Source organism: Hemiscyllium ocellatum, chromosome 7 (genome assembly GCF_020745735.1).
Source record: "Hemiscyllium ocellatum isolate sHemOce1 chromosome 7, sHemOce1.pat.X.cur, whole genome shotgun sequence".
In the NCBI taxonomy this organism is placed as follows: domain Eukaryota; kingdom Metazoa; phylum Chordata; class Chondrichthyes; order Orectolobiformes; family Hemiscylliidae; genus Hemiscyllium; species Hemiscyllium ocellatum.
In genome coordinates, this window is record NC_083407.1 from 25,369,584 (window position 1) to 25,379,613 (window position 10,030).

A 10,030-nucleotide genomic window follows, 5' to 3' on the forward strand; every position below is an offset into this window, starting at 1 on the left:
GCTTTCAGCTGTGGGCCAAGAGGAAGAAGCATCATAATCAATGTTTAAATAAATTATCCTGTGCACAAAGAAAAGTCCATCAAGAAACAATGAGTTAAATGAAACCTGAGAAACTTTCATTGCTGCTGGCTGAATAAATGTTGACCAGGGATTCAGGAGAATCCTGTTCTTTTTCACTAACTGCCATGGAGCCTTTTAGATTTATCTGAGAAAGCACAAAGAATCTCAGCTTAATGTCTTATATGAAAGACTGATCTTTCACCAAATATTATTCCCTCAATATATTATCACTATCAGCTTAGAGGACATATTCAACACTGAACACTGGGACTTGAATCCATAAACCTCTGAAATAAGACAAGAAAACGCTACCACTTTAAAATCTTTGAAGATGAATCAGACTGCTGAGTAGTCTGTAGGGAAGTAAGGGATGGATAACAATTGTCTCAGCATTGATCATCCCTGTTTGGAATACCCATTCTGCATTGTCCCTTACCTTCACCCAGCTTCAGTTGTGACTTCAAGAAATTAGCATGCAACAATGGTTACATACCTCTTTGAAGGATCTACAATGATTTTGGGATCCATTCACGTTTGTTTGCAAAGAGTAACAGTGGTCAGCACCATGTTGTAGGATGCATGCATAATGAGACAATTACATCGCAGTCACCATTACTCCAACTGCCTAAACCAGGGGTGGGGAACCTGTGGCCTTCGAGGCATTGTGTGTGGCTTTTTAAATGAATCCAAATTTTGCAGAACAAATCTTTTATTTTTTCTTCAAATTGAGTAGATTAGATTACTTACAGTGTCGAAACAGGCCCTTCGGCCCAACAAATCCACACCGACCCACTGAAGCGCAACCTACCCATACTCCTACATTTACCCCTTCACCTAACATTTGGGCAATTTAGCATGGCCAATTCACCTAACCTGCACATTTTTAGACTGTGGGAGGAAACCGGAGCACCCAGAGGGTACCCACGCAGACACGGGGAGAATGTGAAAACTCCACACAGTCGCCTGAGGCGGGAATTGAACCCAGGTCCCTGGCGCTGTGAGGCAGCAGTGCTAACTGCTGTGCCACCATGCCGCCCACATTTTTTATTAATTTTTTTTCATTTTATATTATTTTTAATTTAATCTTAAAATGAACGTATTTAAAATACCAGAGAGTAAAAGAAAATTCAACGAAATAGTCTTCATAGACTGACCGCCACAATTAAAAAATTAGTAAGTCATAAGGGCTATTTTGACACCTGCTATGCCCATGGTTTAGTTATAATGCAACTCTAGACTGAACGTTATCTTCCCCGCCTGACTGGCGCCACTACCGCCCAAGGCTGGTTGGCGAGAGCCTGTGGGTATCCAGTCCTCCAGTTTTTATCAACTTATGGCAACAGTGCACATGGCTTTCCATTTGAAGTGAAATTTGAGAATAGTTACATAGTCTAACCGTATCAATATTTATATAATTGAAGTTTCTTGGATGCAGCCTTATTAGATTACAACTAATATAATGCGGCCTTCCAACATGAAAAGGCTCCTCACCTTTGGCCTAAACTGACCGTGCCATTGCACAAAGGTAAGTCAGCATGAGAGTGTTAGGCTGACAATGTCCAACCCGTCCTCACTATAATCCAAATTCCGTACAAGTCACATTCATTATCTTTCTGAGGAACACTTGGAAAAGGTCAATATAATTTGTGAGTAGGTCAATGGGCATTAAGAGGCCACATGTATACTTGTCACTTGTCATACTTGCACTTAGTCACATAGGTTCTGTGGTCTTTTGAGCAGGAAGTTCCTCACAGTCATGTTCCAGAAGGTTCAGCTTCCTCTCCAGGGTGAATGCTGAAATATCATTAATGAACAACAATGTGTATGAACTGAGAAAAATCATTTAGAATTTTTTTTTCAGAAATTGATTTAGAAGTTCATTTTTTCAAAAAAAAAATTCTAAAAGGTGTAGGCAGTACTTGCTGGGCCAGCATTTATTACACATCCCCATTTGCCTTGAGAAGGTGGTGGTGGTAGTGAGATGACTTCCAGGATTTTGACCCAGTAACAATGAAGGGGTGGGTTATATTTCCAAGTCAGGACGTTGTGTGCCTTGGAGGGAAACTTACAACTGATGGTGTTGCCATGTATCTGCTCTTCTCACCTTGTTGGATGGTATAATTCATGGGTTTGGAAGTGCTGTTGAAGAAGGTACAGAACCAGATCCAGAAAGCAAAATCAAGAGAGGAAAGAAAGATTTGATCAAAAGATTAGAGTAGAGGCAAAAGCAAATTGCAAATAATGATTTATTAGCACTTCTTTAAAAATCTCCAACATCAGATAAGAAATACACTTCCACACTTTTAAAAGCTCATCTTCTGCGCTTGGGAAGTTGTGTGACAGCAATTAAAACTTAATATGCCATCTGAAGAGCCCTTGTATCCAGTACATAAGACCTTTTCTTTTTTGTGAAATGACTCTTTAGCTTTGAGATAAGTCCAGAAACTTCATTCTGTCCAACGGGTAAATGGTGAGTTTAATGTTAGCTTAGTCAATCATGTCCTCAGCTGAGAACAAATTTTTTTAAAAAGCTGTGCAATTTGTACGTAAGTAACAGTGAATGTTGAGAACCATTATCTTCACAGTGAAATCAGGCAAATTAGGCATGGTTAATGCCATCTTGAAATCCTTGAACACCAAACTTAGCCTGATACACCAGTATACCTAGGAGTGCTGCAATATCTGAAAAGCAGTCTTTCAGGTGAGATATTACATTCAGCTCCACCTGTCATCTCAGGATGACATCAAAGGTCTTGTGACATAACTTGTAGAAGAGCAGGGTACCTTGATCAACAACAGAATTTGTTGGAAATGCTCAGCAGGTCTGGCAGCATCTGTGAATAGAAATCAAAGTTAATGTTTCGGGTCCAGTGACCTTTCCTCAGTACTCAATTCCAAGGGAGGGTTACCAGACCCAAAACATTAACTTGGATTTCTCTTCACAGATGCTGCCAGACCTGGTGAGCTTTTCCAGCAACTTATGTTTTAGTTTTTGATTTGCAGCAACTGCAGTTCTTTTGGTTTTTCCCTTGATCGATATGTATTCCTAAGCAATACCCAAAAACTGATGACCTGACCATTATGACAATTGCTGTCTGTGGGATATTGCTATGTGGAACTCGGCTGTCACATTTCACACACTAGCAACTATATTTTAATAATGTTCTTCAGTGGTTACAATGAACTAGAAAATTGCTGAGGGTGATGAAGGCACAATATAAATCTTGGTACTTAGACTCTATGAATCAATGACAATAAATGAAGAGGTATTGAATATTCATGGATAACTCCTCAGTGATGAAAAATGTTGTTGAATACTTCACACAAGTAAGTTTATTTTCTGTGCAAATTGAACATGAGAAGATAAACTTGTAATGCAAATGTTGGAAGGTGCTTTGTACTTCTGCGTCTCCATCTCATTAGATGAGCGATTGCAATCAGCTCAAGCAGAGGGACTTGCTGAGTTGAAATGTTGGACCCATGAGGAAAGTTAACTTATTGGCATATTTCCAAAGCTGTCAAGATCAGTGAACTTGTAGGAGTGAGATTTATGATCAAGTTGACTGAGGAAGATCACAAAGCCTTTTAAACATATGGAACTATGTTTATTTTTCAAAAGTGAAATATGCCAAAATAGGTCACATAGTTAAATCTCTTTCAACATGAGCAAAACTTGGCAGAGCTGCATATTCCATTTCAAATGAGGTGCCACCTGCACTCAAACAGCACAGAGGAATCTGCTGCAAAGTATGTTGAATAATGATGCAGAAATATCTTTGAGCAAGAGACCTCATTTTCACATCCCTTCTGAAAGATACAATTTCTGACAATGCAACATATGCATACTATGGCACCAGACTGACAACTCCAACTGTGGTTAACATAAATTTTGATGTGCAAAGTGTAGAAACTACAAGCTAAAAATCAATAATTTTCAAAGCTTTGAATTGGTATAATATGGAGTAAGTGTCCATGATCATTACTTTTAATTTCAAGGCACTAGACTGGAAATTCAGATCAGGCTTGCAAATGAACTGAAAGCAGGGAGATGGGCTCTAAATGTTGACTATTGGACTTCATGAATTCATTGCCTGTTTTGAGATGCTTACAAATCTATTAACTCCAACCATTTTAATATCATGACTCCAGACTGACAATTCTGTTGCTCTAAATTGTTTATCTATGGCTGTTTTCAGAAGAGTAAAGCAATAATGTAGAAAAACTGTTGCTCTATTTATTATGTTGTAAATTGTCAAAACAATTTGTTCACACACTAACACATTAGAGAACATGTCTCTGGTCACACAGTCTCACTGAGGTCATTCTAGTTTGAAACCAACAGTAGCACTTAAATGATCAGCAAATTCATACAAAACCATTAAGCCACTATAGCTGAGAGTCATAAATCATAGAATAATTTTCAGCACAGAAGGTGGTCATTCAACACAAGAAAATTATGTGGGTCGCTGCAGAGCAATCTAGTCAATTCCATTCCACTGCCCAGTCCTTCCCCATCCACTCCTAGACTTGTAAGTTTATTTAAACCAGCCTATTGTGGTAGCCAGATGATTATGTGCTTGGGACAGTTGGATCTACATCTTGGTCGTGCAGTGTTCCAAGGGAGTGAGGAGGCAGTGCAGAGGTTAGTGGTATTAGTGATTGAAGCAGTAAGAGAGAGTGATGGAAGGTATTGCAGGCAATAGTGACTGTATGAACCTCGTAGTACCAGAGGTACAGTGATGTCACGGGGCAAAGAGAAGGAGTATGGGACTTACACTGGTGGGGCAGAGAAGTTCATTGACCTTCTTGTGGTAAAGCTGGCTATTCTTCCAGACTATGGATATCGCACTCAGAACAGGCTGCCAGGGTCTAAAGCCATTGTTCCCTGTCTCCGGAAAGAGGTCACCCTACTTCTATCCCGCACCTTCGAATAGGACTTCCAGGATCCTGCTGGTGAACTGTAGTGCCATCTTCTCCTTCTCTGATATCCTCAGGCATTTTGTCCATTACAGCTTCAGACTGCACAACAGTTTTTTAAATATGGGGCATGCTCCAGGGATGATGACGTATGAGCAGTGAGTAGGTCCAGAAATGGAACATGGTTTATCGTTTAGAATCTGACAAGAAGGACACCATATAGGTAGGTTAGGTAAAATATGGTGAAAAATCTCAGTAGCCCTTGCAGTGAATTATCGTCTAAAAAAACTCGATGCAACTGCCACTTGGCAATAAAACACTGTGAGATTAAGAGCAAAACATTGAATTTATAGCATTTTTTCACAACTTCAGGAAGCTGCTAAATTCTATATGAAATGCGTGAGAAGTACTTCTAAATTGGTGTCATGTATGAAACGCAGCAGCCAATGTGTACACAGCAAGCTCCCACCAACAGCATTGACCAAACTCTCTGTTTTTAGACATTGGTTGAAGGATCAATATTGGTTGAACACCATGGAGCTCACCTCCATTTCTCTTATTTGAAATATTGCCATGTGCTGTTTATGTCCATATGAGAGCACAGCTTGCGATCTCATTTTCACATCTCTTCTGAAAGATACAATTTCTGACAATGAACCTACTCATAGTATGGCACCAAACTGACAGCTCCAATTGTGGTTAACATAATTCTTGATGTACAAAGTGTAAAAACTAAAAGTTAAAAATCAATAATTATCAGAGTTTTGAATTGGCATAATATGGAGTAAGTGTCTATGATTCTTATTTTTAATTTCAAGGCACGAGACTGGGAATTCAGATCAAGCTTGCAAATGAACTGAAAGCAGGGGGATGGGCTCTAAATGTTGACGATTGGACTTCATGAATTAATTGCCTCTTTTGAGATGCTTGCAAATCTATTAACCCCAACCATGTTAATTTCATGACTCCAGACTGACAGTTATGAAATTAAAATAGATGGAGTTAAGAGATTTGTAAGCGTCTCAAAAGAGGCAATGAATTCATGAAGTACAGTCATCAAAATTTAGAGCCCATCCCCCTGCTTTCAATTCATTTGCAAGCCTGATCTGAATTCTATTGCTCTAAATTGTTTATCATGGCTGTTTTCAGACCAGTAAAGCAATAATGTAGAAAAACTGTTGCTCTACTTATTATGTTGTAAATTGTCAAGGCAATTTGTTAACACACTAACACATTAGAGAACGTGTCTCTGGTCACACAGTCTCACTGAGGTCATTCTAGTTTGAAACCATCAGTAACACTTAAACGATCAGCAAATTCATACAAAGCTATTAGGCCACTATAGCTGAGAGTCGTAAATCATAGAATAATTTTCAGCACAGAAGGAGGTCATTCAACACAGAAAACTATGTGGGCTCCCTGCAGAGCAATAAGTCAATTCCATTCCACTGCTCAGTCCTTCCCCATCCACCCCTAGACTTGTACGTTTATTTAAACCTCCCCATTGTGGTAGCCAGATGATAATGTGCTTGGGACAGTTGGGTCTACATCTTGCTCACTCAACTGGAAGGTTTGATTTCAGATGTTTCGGCACCACACTAGGTAGCAACTTCAGTGAGTCTCAGATGAAGCACTTGTGGTGTAGCTGCTTTCTATTTATGTGTTTGGGTTTCCTTGGGTTGATGATGTCATGTGCTGTGGTGACGCCATTTCCTAATATGAAGAAAAAAAAACTAGCCACCAGGAATAATGAACATCAACCAGCCACAAAAGACATGACCCACTCTCACTAGTATCCTTATATATGGATGAGGAAAGACCTCATTTCAGCTGGGTCAGCACATCCATCCTAGGACAAGCCAAACAGAGACACACACGAGAATTCCTAGAAGCTTGGCATTCCAACCTGAACTTTATCAACAAACACATTGACTTGGATCCCATTTATCAGCCCCTGAGAAAAAGAATAGGAAATGACATCACCAAAGGAAATGACATCACCAACCCAAGGAAACCCAATAACATAAATAGAAAATGGGATTCACTACCATTGCTTCATCTTGAGGCTACTTGAAGAGGTTACCTAGTATGATGATGAAACATCTGAAAACAAACCTTCCAGCTCAGTGAGCAAACCTGCATCCAGAACCTCAACCTGAGCTATAAATCTTCTCAAAACTCACAAATAGAAAGTACTACTGACAAGTGTCAAGCTACTGGATTTTTTGACAGTTTATTTACAGAAAGGTTGCAATGTGTTAAATGCTCCTACTTTGTTTGTTTTTACTTCAAAAATATACTTTATTCATTAAAAAAATATGTATATATGTAGTCACAAACGCAGTTCAATTCTCTACAGTAGCATATCAAGGAAACAAAAACATTAGAGTTTGACTCTCTCCAACAAACCAAAGACAACTCTTACACATACAAGACTATATTTACACACAAAACTGTATTTACATGCATTTGAGGCACCAGGAGGGTCTGATAACTGACCAGACCTCAATTTTAGAGGAGAAAGTGAGGACTGCAGATGCTGGAGATCAGAGCTGAAAATGTGTTGCTGGAAAAGCGCAGCAGGTCAGGCAGCATCCAAGGAACAGGAGAATCGACGTTTCGGGCATAAGCCCTTCTTCAGCCTCATTCCTGAAGAAGGGCTTATGCCCGAAACGTCGATTCTCCTGTTCCTCGGATGCTGCCTGACCTGCTGCGTTTTTCCAGCAACACATTTTCAGACCTCAATTTTACTTTGGCAGAAAGAACTTAGACATTTGTTCTTCGAAATGGTGGAGGTCACGGATTTTGAAACGCTGATGAAGGAACTTAAGAGAGTTGCTGCATAGTACACACTGCAGCAACAGTACACTGACGGCGGTGGGAAATTGATGTTTAGCTCTCAATGCCTTATTCACACCAAAGGCGTTTCAATAAAACCCTGCTGAGCATCATTTTCTGCCTAGTTAAATCATAGCTAATGCTAAGCATTATGTCTGTATGTAACATTTTGTATTATTCATAATGATTTCACATTATACTGCATGCATTAATGCAACTAGGTAATGAGTGAGCCAACTTCCATCAATGATTAATGGATGAGTTATGAACATATTAGACACATTATAGACTCCAGGAAAATGATCACTAAATGAATGAATCCCAATTTTCCAGCTTAAACAATAACTGTTAAGTGTAGCTAAGTTAAATCTTTCATTACATGAAACAATGCAAGTTAATAAGCCTCATTAAGTTGATGGAGGAAGAGAGAACATTGGAAAATAATGGAAAGTGCAGAAAGTAAGCTATATTTGGCGGGCAGTTCAGTGAGTCCTAGAATAGTACATGCTGTACATTAGCCTCACACAATCTCATAGCCCTATAAGATAACAGCACTCCTTCAATGTTCACCCAGTTCATTCACATGGTAATCACTCCATTGGTTCCCTTCAGTAACCTCAGCCCAGGCTCTGGAATGCTTGCCCTATATCTCCCAGCCTCTCAACTTCACTTTAAACCTTTCAGACATTTCACAAAATCTGCCTCATTGACAAACTGTTGATCTAATGTCTCCTCCTTGAGACTCACTATCTCAGTTAATTTTATAAAGCATTGTGAAGCACTGTTGGGACAACTTATTATAGTAGAGATGCTAGCTAAATACATGTTGTTGTTATTGTTGTATAGCAACATTAGGTGAGATTTTGCCACAATGGTGAGGATGCTTTTATCAGGGTGGTTTTTGACTGGCCAGCAAGCTGGGCTGAAAAGGAGAACATGCCCCAAACAATCCTGTCTGAGGAGATAAATGAGAGCTGGTAAGTGAGAGAGATGTCTAATTAAAGATGAAAGGCAACCTTCCATACTGTCAGCTGATCAAGACACCAGCAGAACTGGAGCCTCAGCAAAGACAAGATAGCTGAAGCATCAAGGAGAACATGAGGCTGCTCTGTTTTGAGGTACTTTCAGAAAGGTGAGTACTATGTAAGACCACACGAGGCTATTCTCAGCAATCAAATTGCTGAAATTCCTGACAACGCTGGTGTGACTTTGAAAGACCATGCAGTCATTGCAAAGGAGCCACAAGGAATACTGCACAGGGAATTTAATCACACTAACCTAGAACCCAGCCTTGCTGCTACTAAAATAAAGAAGCTTCGCATGGTCAAACACTGCGGTAACAGTAAAGAACAGGGCATGGTGTGGACCATCTGCAGTCAAGTACAGAACATGATCAATGTTGTCATGTTGGGGTTTAATTATAAGATGAGATCAGAGTATGCTCATTTCCCCTTAGCGTGACTGATAAGGAAACAGGATCTCTAGTAGAAATCCTCAATTTTCCCTGACAGACGCACACCCGTGGAGTTCCATATGTAGCTAGGTGTTTCACATATAGTTTCCCAGGCCCAGAGAGACGAGCTTGCTCTTAAGAGAAATGACATGGGGTTGGTGTTGAATTCTGCTGTGCTTATTTAACAAGCAGCAACCGTGATAAAGGTGAACATTCGTTAAGTTCCTGAGTGGCATCTGTGTGAATCTGCAGTCATTCCACAATTCAGCAAATAACATGCAGCCTTTCTGATGCCCGACTCTTTCAGATAGCTGCTGAGTTTCTCCAGCAGTTTCTGTTTATTGTTTCAGATTTCCAGCATCTGCAGCCCATTCATTTTTCTTTCAGATAGTAACCAGTGAATAAATGTTATGGATTGAAAAGAAATTGAGAATATTAAGTTTGAGGCAGACTTATAACCAGCGAGTAAATCAAGACAGGAGTTCAGGACTATCAGAGCAGTCATGATCTCATTGAACAATGAACCAGACTCAATTGGCCAAAGGAACTATTTCAAGTCCTATGTTTTATGGTTTTAAAGTGGGTCAAGCTCTGGAGAACAATGGTTCAACAACACTCCCATCCCAACCCCTGATTCTGACATGGAATCGCCACCAGCTGCTAACCCTCACCCCAACATAGCTGCAAGCTGGTGGACTTCCTCTGCCACCTTTAAAATGCAGGAGAAAGACACCTCCACTGACCAATCATTCAAATTTATTG

General features: G+C 39.9%; 1 pseudogene; it reads left to right on the plus strand.

Moving 5' to 3' along the window:
• The first annotated feature begins 4,799 nt into the window (after positions 1 to 4,799).
• LOC132817329 (large ribosomal subunit protein uL6-like) lies at positions 4,800 to 9,559 on the plus strand (annotated as a pseudogene).
• Positions 9,560 to 10,030: the final 471 nt, after the last annotated feature.